A 13,843-nucleotide genomic window follows, 5' to 3' on the forward strand; every position below is an offset into this window, starting at 1 on the left:
ACTTAATGTGTCAATGTATAGACTCCCTAAAAGTATTTCAGTTTGTAACAAGAGTGAATTTAGGTTTGAACTGTGCAATTAGCAACTGCAATACTAGAAGTAAAAATAATATCCATGTAGACTCCCTATCTGGAGTTGAGAATGGGATTTTATATCCTGGTTGTAGGATGAATCAGACAGGAAACTGGATATCCTGAGGTATTCAAAAACAAAATAATTATTAGTCATGCCTATGAGGTATGAAAATACTTGGACATGGAGATAAAAACAGCCAGCTGTAATGTTTATGTAAAACAGATGTCCACTTTGCTAGAATATAGACAGCTGGCAGTTTCATGTGGAGCCACATAATTGCTTTATTTGAAATAATAGGAAAAAGAGCAGCAGAATATTTTAAGATAAGGAACAGTGGCCAATTTCTCTCCTAATATTCATGTAAGTCAACCAGAAGTAATTCCCAAAATTAACATTCTGAGTAGATAATCACTTGTCATGATTTGTTGTCAGTATACTTTAGAGAAGCAGCCTGCAGTTGCTGCTTATGCCTTTTATTACATAACTTGACTCAGATAAACTGTAGTTTGCATCTGTTACTAATGTGTCACTTATAATTTGTCTCAGTCCATGTCCTTGAAGACTCTGCTTCATTATACAATTTACAAAACAAGATGTGTTAATGAATGAAAGGATGAATGAATGAACAAAGAAATGAGAGACTGTGGGGAATAGGGTGTGAGTGCGGGATGAGAGAAGTTAACATCCTGGGGCTGGGGCAGAGTTCGTTCTGGGACAGTAACTAGCAGAGATTGTGAGGGCAGGAGGATTACAGGATTAAATGATGTGTTGAAGGACAACTTCCATCTACCTAATGTCGCGTCCCATGCGTGGGTATTGCAAGGGATTGAGCGACACAGTTCGTGAAAGGGATTTAGCCGGTTGACCTTAATGAGAGGGAGACTTTTTGATCTGGCTAAGATGTAGAAATCCCCAGTGTGAAGGTACTAGGCTAGGAAGTGGGTAGAATTAAAGTCTTGCTAACTTTAACAAATTGCAGTTTATTCCGAATAATTACAACTCACCCTAACTGCGTGGTGATTGCATTCACAGGAAGGCCAAGTCTAATACAGAGAAGGTGACTGATTCCACCGTTCCGACTGCTTACCAGAAGCTCTGCAATACTTCCTAGCACCCTACGTTCGAGTCCCGCAGCTACGCCCTAACGCTCTTCAGTGACTATCTCCGGCTGCCTGCCTACAGCCCGTTCCTCAGCCCAAGTTGGCTGCTGCTATCACGCTGACTAACTACTCGACCAGACAACACTCCCAGAGTGGCATGCTCTCGGATTTTGTTAGTATTCCCCCTTCGACCCCGCCAGTGCTTGACATGACGTAGCGTCGAAGGCAACTTGTCCTTATTTGGTATCGTTAAAGCATTGTTGTTGCTATTGTTCTTCAGAGGCTGAGTTGAGGGATAGAGGCGCCTCTCCCTATATGGTCACGCACTGCGTCCTGAGCCCTTCATTGGCTCCTCATGACGTAGCACTGTCCCCACCAAGGGCCCTCTTTCTTTCTCTCTCCACTCCCAGACCTCTCTAGCCAGGAATGCTTTCTGTTGATACTCTTAATTGATTGCTTATCATGAGTCCCTACACAGAGCTTCGTTTGTATCTGCTGGCTGTTTGCTTTCTTATCAAGTGCCGCTGCCCAACAGTTTGACTTCCGCCTCAGCTGACCCTTCGGCCACGCCAGGCGTCCAGCACTACAATTTTAACTTCTTCCTACGTACTATTCTTGGCGTACTGCCTGAAACGATTGTAATTAGACTTGGCTTGTTCCTGCGGTTACAACACCTCCCCCGCCAGGGAAATTGGCGTTACTCCTCAGAGTAGCGTCAATTGTGATTCTCTCATTTTATTTGGGTTATTTGCTTACATTTTCTTTGTTACATCAACACTTCACATGCTTTTTTTCTTTCGTATACATTCGGTACACTTATTTCCATTAAGTTCTCTTGTTAGATTGGCTAAAATTTACAGACGTGCGAAATTTGCCACGGACTTCAATGCGAGATGCCTTTAATAGGTTCCACAACGAAACATTGTCTCGAAATTTGGTAGAAAATCCGAAGAAATTCTGGTCGTATGTAAAGTACACAAGCGGCAAGACGCAGTCAATACCTTCGCTGCACAGTGCCGATGGTACTGTTACCGACGACTGTGCCGCTAAAGCGGAGTTATTGAACGCAGTTTTCCGAAATTCCTTCACCAGGGAAGACGACTGGAATATTCCAGAATTTGAAATATGAACAGCTGCTAGCATGAGTTTCTTAGAAATAGATACCTTAGGGGTTGCGAAGCAACTCAAATCGCTTGATACTTGCAAGTCTTCAGGTCCAGATTGTATACCGGTTAGATTCCTTTCGGATTACGCTGATACAATAGCTCCCTACTTAGCAATCATATACAACCGCTCGCTCATCGATAGATCTGTACCTACAGATTGGAAAATTGCGCAGGTCGCACCAGTGTTTAAGAAGGGTAGTAGGAGTAATCCATCGAACTACAGACCTATGTCATTGACGTCGGTTTGCAGTAGGGTTTTGGAGCATATACTGTATTCAAACATTATGAATCACCTCGAAGGGAATGATCTATTGATACGTAATCAGCATGGTTTCAGAAAACATCGTTCTTGTGCAACGCAGCTAGCTCTTTATTCGCACGAAGTAATGGCTGCTATCGACAGGGGATCTCAGGTTGATTCCGTATTTCTGGAAAGCTTTTGACACCGTTCCTCATAAGCGACTTCTAATCAAGCTGCGGGCCTATGGGGTATCGTCTCAGTTGTGCGACTGGATTCGTGATTTCCTGTCAGGAAGGTCGCAGTTCGTAGTAATAGATGGCAAATCATTGAGTAAAACTGAAGTGATATCAGGTGTTCCCCAAGGAAGCGTCCTGGGACCTCTGCTGTTCCTGATCTATATAAACGACCTGGGTGACAATCTGAGCAGTTCTCTTAGGTTGTTCGCAGATGATGCTGTAATTTACTGTCTAGTAAGGTCATCCGAAGACCAGTATAAGTTGCAAAGCGATTTAGAAAAGATTGCTATATGGTGTGGCAGGTGGCAGTTGACGCTAAATAACGAAAAGTGTGAGGTGATCCACACGAGTTCCAAAAGAAATCCGTTGGAATTCGATTACTCGATAAATAGTACAATTCTCAAGGCTGTCAATTCAACTAAGTACCTGGGTGTTAAAATCACGAACAACTTCAGTTGGAAAGACCACATAGATAATATTGTGGGGAAGGCGAGCCAAAGGTTGCGTTTCGTTGGCAGGACACTTAGAAGATGCAACAAGTCCACTAAAGAGACAGCTTACACTACACTCGTTCGTCCTGTGTTAGAATATTGCTGCGCGGTGTGGGATCCTTACCAGGTGGGATTGACGGAGGACATCGAAAGGGTGCAAAAAAAGGGCAGCTCGTTTTGTATTATCACGTAATAGGGGAGAGAGTGTGGCAGATATGATACGCGAGTTGGGATGGAAGTCGTTAAAGCAAAGATGTTTTTTGTCGCGGCAAGATCTATTTACGAAATTTCAGTCACCAACTTTCTCTTCCGAATGCGAAAATATTTTGTTGAGCCCAACCTACATAGGTAAGAATGATCATCAAAATAAAATAAGAGAAATCGGAGCTCGAACAGAAAGGTTTAGGTGTTCGTTTTTCCCGCGCACTGTTCGGGAGTGGAATGGTAGAGAGATAGTACGATTGTGGTTCGATGAACCCTCTGCCAGGCACTTAAATGTGAATTGCTGAGTAGTCGTGTAGATGTAGATGTAGAATACATTGATCAAGATACAATTTTTACAAATCATTGATACAACAACTATTTATCAAACATATATTTATCAAGGTACATTTTTAAAAGCATTGATACAACTAACATTTTCATTCAACGTTAGTCATTACAATTACATTGTAGGTACAGTTTCATAAATCATGGACAAAACACTATAATTGATTACACCTTTTTTATAAGACACTTTTAATATATTTTATCTTTTGATTTTACTTAATACCTGTTTTTGAACAGAACTGACTCTTCTTGGTTTTTCCCACATCCTTCATATATTACTACATTTTACTATAGTGTTTCTTATACATACTTTACCACAACAGTCTCTATTGTCAAAGTACTTCCATAAGCTTTTGAAGCATTCTTTACAGCATCTACAGTTTTTACAACAACATGTTATTACAATAAAAATGACTATCGCTATAGCCACGTATGTAGTTATTGAGTAATTCTCTGGACATCATTCAGTCTTTTCCCAGCGACTTTCAAATCGTCTAATTGTGTTACTACCTGATCCAAAGGTAATTCTAATGTTAGCATTGAGACATTTTTCTTTTCTTCGTTTACAACACAACAGTCAAATTCTGAATTAATCTGAGGTATTATATCTTTCTTTGTTACATTACTATGAATTACTCTATCTGTTTGTATGAACACTCTCTTTACATACCCTTTACATTTACTATAAAAACTTATGTTTCCTACCCTTTTCATTAATAAGTCCTTTGGGGGTTCCTTTCCACATAATACTGTTAGTCCTTCTTCCTTAGGAGCTACATATAGCCATTCGTTACTGTTTAGATGGGTCCAAAGGCTCTGGTTCAGTGCGACCATTTTTCGCACACAATCTTCCGGAATTTCTCTTACCGGTTGTAACAATTTGGCTTCACATTCCTCATGGTAGAATGTCGATAGCAATGCGAATGACTGTCTGCACAGTCGCCTATTCTTACTGAGTTCTTTACACTTTAGGTCATCCGCAGAAAGTTTCGCGTACTGCCTTTTGGATTCATCCATCAGTAGAAATTCTTTCTCTGGCTGAATGTATACGTACCTTCCTTTCATATCTGGGATCTCTTTTGGTAATGGTAGAACTCTGTACAGATTAAAATTAATATTATCTATTAAAGGAGTGTTAATTACGTACCCTAGTATGCTACCGGAAATGAAAACATCTAAATCAATTATTCTTAACAAGAGGTAGCCTGAAGACTCCGCGAGAGGAACAGGAAACTTCACGTCTTTTAGTTCGTCTCGTATTAAACTTAGATACTTCACAATTTGGACTGGATTAATGATGTGAGGCTGCAGTATTCCCTTTTGAGCATTTACAATGGCATTTATCATCTACTCATATTCCTCTTCAATTTGGCCAAACACTGCCGCTAATTGTAATACTTGTTCCGTTACCGTGGCAATAGATGCTACTCGTTTAAAACCCATATCTGTTTCCTTCACGTATTCCTTCATGAACCTTTCTAGTCTCTGCATGCCTGTCCTTAGAATGTGTTCATTTGATTCTAGTGTATATACTGTTCTGTTTATTCCTGCTAATGTGGCCCTTACTACTGCCACCTGTTCCTTAGTTAAACTCAGCAGCCCTTCCGAGTTCCTCTCCATAGCGTCTATTCTTTCTTTATAGTACGCTGCATCCGCTTCGTCCAATGTTCCAAACAGTATCTTACTTACCTGTCCGATGAAGTTGAATATTCCTCTCTTTCTTCTGGTTTCGTGTTTTATGAGTTGTTGTACGAGTTGCTGCAGACCTGTAATCTTTTCCACGTGATGTGTAACTTGCTGATCTAATACTCTACATTCTATTAATCCTACATTTAATTGTTTCAATGTTTCTCAGCACCTCTGTATTGCTGCCTTACCGTACCTCTCTGCTTTCTGAAATCTTTCAGTTATTACATCTAAGTTAACATATGTGACTATTCTCCATGTGGTACTGTATATTTCTACTTGTCCTAAGTTATCGTAATATAGTCCTGATGAGCTTGGAATTGGGGTCACTTTGAACTCGTTCGTTTCATACCCTGATGTAACGAAGCTGTATGTTGTTACCACTATGATGAGTTGCACAACTTGCCACTTGAGTGCCATACCTGAAATTTAAAAGAACTGTTTCAGCCTGTTGGCATTTACTTTGGTTTCCTTATTTCTCTTAACTCTTATGACTACGTTAGGACCTTCCACTTTTAACACTTCAAATGGACCTCTCCATTGTGAATCTAGTTTCCGAGATCTACCACGTCTCACTGACTCATCGTGCAATAACACCTTGTCTCCTACATGAATTCTTTTGGGTTCTGTTTCAGATCATACTGTCCTTTACTGATTACCTTATTCCTTATAATCGAATCCCTAGCCACTCTGTGGGCTTCCTGCATTCTTGCTCTTAGCTTATTGACATACGAATCATAATCGTAACTTACCTGCGGTGTTTCTTGCTGCAGTACTCCTGGTATGTTAACCTTCCTTCCGTAAATTAACTCGAATGGTGTATAACCTGTGCTGATGTGTGGTGTAGTGTTGAATACAAAAATTGCATACGGCACCCATTTGTCCCATGAACTTTGATCTCCTGTTACAAAGTGTCTGAGATATTCTACAATTGTTCTATGACTCCTTTCTAGAGCACCATTTGACTCAGGGTGGTATGCTGTGGTATTTATACATTTTACCTTCAACAATTTACATACACTTTTAAACACGTCACTCAGAAAATTCGATCCTTGGTCTGTTAACAAAACTGATGGAATCCCATATCTTAGTACTATGTTTTCTACAAATGCTTCCGCTACAGTTTCAGCATCTTGCTTGTCAATCGTGACTGCTACGGTGAATTTGCTCAGGTCGTCTTGGAATGTTAACATGTATCTTTTTCCTGTACTAGATACATCTAATGGACCCACTATATCCATTGCGCATTTTGCAAATACTGTTTCAGCTGTGTCCGTAATTTCTAAGGGCATCCTGGTTTTCACCTGTGTGTTTTTGTTCTTTTGACATGATGGACACTTCCTAATGTAATTTTCAATGTCCCGCTTCATTCCGCGCCACTGCTTTCTTCAGGGCTAATTTCCTCACTGCTATTAGTTTCCTGGTCTATCTCACCTGACCCTTGTGCTTGCCGCACGTTTACAGAACTTTGTTCCGCCTTTGCTTGTGCTACGGAGGTCCTTTCTGCCTCCACATTTCACTTTGAACCTATCTCTTCCTTTCCTTCATGCCTTATCCTGCTTAACGTGTCCGCATTACTGTTTAGCTTTCCTGACTTATATACTACCTTGTAGTTGTACTCTTCGAGCTTCAGTCTCCACTTTAGGAGCCTCGAACTTGGATCCTTCACACTAAATATCCATGTTAGTGGCTTATGGTCTGTCATTACTGTGAATTTTCGCTCATACACGTATGGTCTAAACTGCTTTACCGCGTACACTATAGCCAACAACTCTTTTTCCGTTGTACTGTAGTTCAGTTCTGCTTTGTTCAGTGCTCTGGATGCATATGCAGTAGGCAAGTCTTCGACAATCTTCTTCCCTTGCGATAACACAGCGCCCAATGCTGTGTGACTCGCATCCGTTGTGATTATAAACGGTTTCGTAAAGTCAGGGTACTGAAGTAACCAAGGATTCGCTAATTTCTCTTTCAGTTCTTCGAACACATTGTTCTGTCATTCTCTCCATTGGTACTCTACTCCTTTCTTTAAGAGCTCATGGAGAGGTTTTGCAATTTTGCTGAAATTTGCAATGAAACGTCGGTAATACCCTATCAATCCTAGAAACCCTTTTAGTTCTTTCATTGTTCTCGGCTGTGGGAAGAACTTCACCTTCTCCACCTTTGCCATATCCGGTGCTATTCCCTGGTCAGTGATACAATGACCTAGGAAGATTACCTCCTTCCTCAGGAATTCACACTTGTCTGGTTGCAGCTTCAAATTGTGCTCTCGCAACCTGTCAAATATTTCCCGGAGTTTATCATTATGCTCCTGCAGGTTTTTCCCATAACATACTATGTCGTCCAAATAGACAAAACATTTCACACCTTGCAAACCTGCCAAAACTGTGTTCGTCAGTCTCTGGAAACATCCTGGGGCTCCCTTCAGTCCCATCGGCATTCTTTTGTATTCGTAGTGTTGATAATTTGAGCTGAATGCCGTTTTCTTTCTATCCTTCTCGTCCGTCAATATTTGATGGTACCCGATTGCGAGGTCAAGTGTCGAGAAGTACTTGGTTTGCCCTAATTGATCCAGGATATCGGAGATATTCAGTAGTGGAAATGCATCGCCTACCGTGATGTCATTTAATTGTTGGTAGTCCACTACGATTCTCCATTTCTGCTTGCCACTGGCATGTAGCTTCTTTGGAACTAACAGTAACGGTGCGTTCCATGCGCTCTTGCTTTCGACAATTATGTCGTCCTTAAGCATCTGTTCTATTTGCTCTTTTAGCACTTCCTTTTGCGCTTCAGGGATCCTGTATGGTCTAGCGTTCACTACCTTCCCCGCGTGTTCCGGCGCAATCGGTATTCTGTGTTTCACTGCAGAAGTATAGGACAGTTTGTCCCCTGGTAAATTAAATACATCTCCATATTCCGTGCAGACCTCTGCTAGAGCACTCTTTTCTTCGACGTTCAAATGATCCGTTCTGAGTTGCCTTCACAACACACTAGCACGACTTTCCGTCTTACCCACTACATCAGTGCTACATTTTACTTCACGTACTTTCGCTATTCTTTCTAATTCTTCCGTTATTAACCTGACGTTTCCTAGTCGAACTCTGTCCTCTGACACGTTCAATGCACTTACTATGCATTTCCCATTTCGCACTTTTACTAAGGACTCAGGTACATGCACCCCTTGTGCAAGCTCCTGCCTTGGTATGATCATTTCTTTTTCGATTCCCCGTGGTACCTTTCCGTCCACTTTCAACAACATTATTCTTTCTTCACGGGACCCTATCTCCCCGCCTATTTCTGAATCTGCTTCTATCTCTTGTCCCTTTGGTTCTTCCTCTACTACTAAGGGTATATCTCGCCCTTTTAGCCGTATTACTTTACCTGCATAGTCCAGCTTGACTCTATGCTCTGTTAAGAAATTTCTTCCTATCAGTCCGTCGTACGGAATGTCTAGTCCTCTACCGTACACGTGAAATTTCTGTCTCACCTTTTCGGATCCGTCTATACTTAAATGTATCTGTACTGTGCCTATTGTGCTAACGGCTTCACTGGTAACACCTTTTAACCGAAACCTTTCTGCTTCATTGATTCCAAGCATACTCGTTCTCTTGAGCAAACACAATTGTGCTCCTGTGTATATTAGTAGCTTCAAATATTTCTTTAACTCTACGCAGTACAATATTAGCATGTCGTTTTCTGTTGCAGAGTCGATTATCCTCACTGTGGGTTTACCTATCGCAACAAGGCCCGACTGCGCGGCCTAGCCGCCTCTTAGTTTCCCTGTACCACCTTGCCTGTTTTACTCGATACTGGCACCCTGCCTTTTCTCCAGGCGTGCCATGGTCCTTCGTGGCAATCTTTCGCGTAGTGGCCCTGCCGCTTACACTTAAAATACGCTACATCCTTTACTCTCGTACACGGAACTCTGCAGTTCCCTGGTAGATTACACTGTGGGCATCTCCACTCTCGTAACCCTCCATTGGTTTCTCTGTGATTTCCTCTGAATTTACTTACATCTATCGGATGAACTTTTCTTAACCGCACCCGGCATTCCATATCCGTGTGTCCCGGCGTGTCGCACCCTTAGCAAAAGTTTGTAAACTCTTTGCCCGTCATTGCCCGTACCTTATGCTCTGACCTGTTTTTTCTACACTTGCTTGCTATGTGGCCTCTCAACCCACAATTGAAACATTTCAATTCTTTAATTTCTCTCGAGCTTTTTACCGCTTCCTTACTTCGAGTGTGCATTACCCTCGGGGCTAGTCCCTGCTCTTTCATGGACAATATTGCACTCTCTTCCTGCAGTGCCAACTCCACTGCTGCTGCCAACGTAATTTCGTCGCCTCTGCTTCTCACTATTGTTTGTATTCTATCATTGCTTAATCCCTGTATAAAGCAGGCTCTTTCTAACGTATCAACCAGTTCCATCGCACCCTTCAAGTTTTCTCTGGCCGTAACTCTGTTTACTGCTTCTCGAAAATCTCTCTGCATTTAGTCTATTCGGCTTGCCCACATTGCAATTAGTTCTCCCTGTCCCTGTCTTGCTTGGAAAATCTTACATGCGTAGTAGTCTATTGTATGCTTACTCACGTAGTTTTCTTCTAAAACGCATTTCACCTCTTGCCACGTCCCGGTGTGCTCACGCACTTGCAGTCTCGACCTGGCCTCACTGGTTATCTTTGCTTTAACGAAATTCAGTAACGTTTCGTGTTCCTCTGGCATTTACTAATTCAAATGCCGCATCTACATTTTTGATAAATTCCCTTAAATCCTTTTTATTCCCTTCGAACACTTTCGAAACAATACATAAGGCATCCTTCACTGATATCTTACCATTAGTGGAGGATGATGCAACTTCATTAGTTTGGGGCATCTTAACTATGTTAACACTTTACACAACAAAGATACAGTATTCTTAAGACAATTTTATAAGTAACGCTTCTCTTGTGGTGCGCCGTCTGCTCTGTTGATCCGCGTCGTCCCGCGCTGCTGCGATGCGTCGGCCGCCACTCTACTGGGCTGTGCCGACCCCGTCGCTCTCCTTGGCTGCTGCTGCTGCTACGGCTGCTGCTGCGTCTGCCGCTGCTCGGCCCGGACCCTCGGTCTCGAACGCTGGCTGCTTAGACACCTCTGTGCCTCGTCGCTCTGCGTCACGCTGCCGCTGTCCTGCGTTGCCCTGCACCCGCGAGGACTACCTTTCTGGACTCTGACGTAGTGGGGCTATTAATGCTGAAAGTTGCGAGTTGCCACAACTTCCTGCCAATTGCCACAGTCGCTGTAGCAAAATCTAATGGCTCCTACCTCCTATTTGCCTATGCGCCTTTGTGATACCCCACACCTGGCACCAAAAGTTTTATTTATGTCGCGTCCCAAGTGTGGGTATTGCGAGGGACTGAGCGACACGGTTCGTGAAAGGGATTTAGCCGATTGACCTTAGTGAGAGGGAGACTTTTTGACCTGGCTAAGATGTAGAAATCCCCGGTGTGAAGGTACAAGGCTAGGAAGCGGGTAGAATTAAAGTCTTGCTAACTTAAACAAATTGCAGTTTATTCCGAATAATTACAACTCACCCTAACTGCGTGGTGATTGCATTCACAGGAAGGCCAAGTCTAATACAGAGACGGTGACTGATTCCACCGTTCCGACTGCTTACCAGAAGCTCTGCAATACCTCCTAGCACCCTAAGTTAGAGTCCTACGCCTACATCCTAATGCTCTTCAGCGACTATCTCGGGCTGCCTCCCTACAGCCCGTTCCTCAGCCCAAGTTGGCTGCTGCTATCACACTGACTAACTACTCGACCAGACAACACTCCCAGAGTGGCGTGCTCTCGGGTTTTGTTAGCATTCCCCCTTCGACCCCGCCAGTGCTTGGCATGACGTAGCGTCGAAGGCAACTTGTCCTTATTTGGTATCGTTAAAGTATTGTTGTTGCTATTGTTCTTCAGAGGCTGCGTTGAGGGATAGAGGCGCCTCTCCCTATATGGTCACGCACTGCGTCCTGAGCCCTTCATTGGCTCCTCATGACGTAGCACTCTCCCCACCAAGGGCCCTCTTTCTTTCTCTCTCCACTCCCAGACCTCTCTAGCCAGGAATGCTTTCTGTTGATACTCTTAATTGATTGCTTATCATGAGTCCCTACACAGAGCTTCGTTTGTATCTGCTGGCTGTTTGCTTTCTTATCAAGCGCCGCTGCCCAACAGTTTGACTTCCGCCTCGGCTGACCCTTCGGCCACGCCAGGCGTCCAGCACTACAATTTTAACTTCTTCCTATGTACTATTCTCAGCGTACTGCCTGAAACGATTGTAATTAGACTTGGCTTGTTCCTGCGGTTACAACACTAATTCGGAGAAGTTGGTATTGGGAGGAAACATCCAGATGGTACAGGTTGTGAAGCAACCATTGAAATTGAGGATATTGTGCTCAGCAGTGTGTTCTACCAATGGTGGTCAACTCTGCTCTCAGTCACAGTTTGGCAGTGGCCATTCATATGCATGGACAGTTGGTTCGTAGTCATACCCATGTTATATGCTGTGTAGAAATTATAGTGGAACTAGTAAATGACATAAACCTTAATACAATACTGCAGTCCCTGTGTTATTAAGAAGAATGATGCAATGTTACCTTGGGCATGCATGCATGTCCCTTTAACAGGCACTGTGGTGAGTACAGCCATTATGAAATACATTAAATGTATTTGCATTTGTAAATACGAGCAACCATCAGATGTATGAGGGAATGGTGTTGATGAAAATTTGTGCCAGGCAGGATTTGAACCCAGATTCCCTGTTTTACATGAACAGTAATTTTACCTGCTTTGTCTATAGCCACATGAGTCACGGCCAGACCCAAACTTCCATATGTCATTGTTTCACCGTTACAGCCTGTACTCATACATGTATTATGCAGTTATACAAAATTTCAGTGCCATTGGTGAATGGCAGTGTTCCTTCGGAGGAATGACATATGGACATTTGGGTCTGGTGGCCATGAGTTGGCACATGCATGGATAGCTGTAGTGGATAAGGGGACCCTCCCTGCCCCCCCCCCCCCCCCACACCACCACCCCCACATAGAGTGGGGAAATCTGGGTTCAAGTCTTGGTCCAGCACAAATTTTCATTTATTTATTTGTGTACAGCTGATGGTTGTTTGTATTCACAACTGCAGATACGTTTCATGTATTAACTTTTCCTTCAGACTATATGGGAATGGTTTCTTAGTGTGAAAGGCGTTGGTAGCTATCAAAACAGCAGATTCTGTTGATTCTCAGTGGGCTTGATTTGAACAGAGTTTTGGATGGAACCATCAGTCAGGTGGAACTCAGTGCCCAGAAGGCGGCAGAGTACTTGGAGAAGCAAAAGGGGGAGAAAGTGTTGAGACCATGAAAGAATGAGGATAGGGTGTCTTGCCCCTGGGCATAACTGCCAACAACCTGTCCATGTGAATGAATGGCCATTGTCAAACTGTGACCAAGACCATTATTACCTCCTGTGGTAGAACATGCTGCTGAGAATGATGTAATCAATTTCAATGTCTGTTCCACACCCTTGCTATCTAGATCCTCCCCCCCCCACCCCCCACCACCCCCTACCCCTCCTCCAGTAACACCAGCTTCTTTGAATTATATATATGGAAGTTGTCCTTACAACACATCCTTTGATCCTCCTGGCCCAGCCCCCCCCCCCTTCCCCCCATTCCATTCCTGCCCAGGATCCTAATGCTGCTTCTCCTGAACCCACAACCTCATTCCTGCAGTCTCCTGCTCCTTTGTTCTGCCTCATCCCCCCCCCCCCCCCAATCAATCTCATTGTGCACTGTGCATACTCCGTCTGCCTCCAGTTGGAATGAACTCACTCTTGCCATATTGATATCTGATGCCCAGCTTTCTCTCTCTCTCTCTCTCTCTCTCTCTCTCTCTCTCTCCCCCCCTCCCCCCCCCCCATTTCCCCCCCTCTCCCAGGCTTCAGCTGCCTTTAGAAACCCCTCTCCCTCCTCACAACCTTCGTTTTCCGCTTCATCCACTTCACCTGACACAAACTATCACCTCAGTTGATCTGTAGTGCCGGCATAATGTAGTCAGCTGGGGTTAGGTAGCCGTGCAGACATATATATATTTGTGTGTGTATCCTGCAGCTCTAAAGAAAGATTAGTCCAATAGCTAGCAAAATTCTCTTAATTTTCTATGCTGTCTCATTGTTGCACATTGTATTATCTTCCAGGTATAATAAAAACCACAGTTACATAGCTATATTCATCAGGTTTAATGTTTAAAAAGCAAAAATCTGGAGTGAATAACAAATT

At 43.2% G+C, this 13,843-nt stretch overlaps 1 protein-coding gene across 2 annotated transcripts in view; it reads left to right on the forward strand.

Annotated features, from left to right (window-relative positions):
- LOC126260146 (NHL repeat-containing protein 2) overlaps nt 1-13,843 on the forward strand; it is a 180,189-nt gene that overhangs the window by 16,333 nt on the left and 150,013 nt on the right. The gene's annotated exons all lie outside the window — the stretch shown is intronic.

The sequence above is a fragment of the Schistocerca nitens genome, chromosome 5, assembly GCF_023898315.1.
Source record: "Schistocerca nitens isolate TAMUIC-IGC-003100 chromosome 5, iqSchNite1.1, whole genome shotgun sequence".
Lineage (NCBI taxonomy): Eukaryota > Metazoa > Arthropoda > Insecta > Orthoptera > Acrididae > Schistocerca > Schistocerca nitens.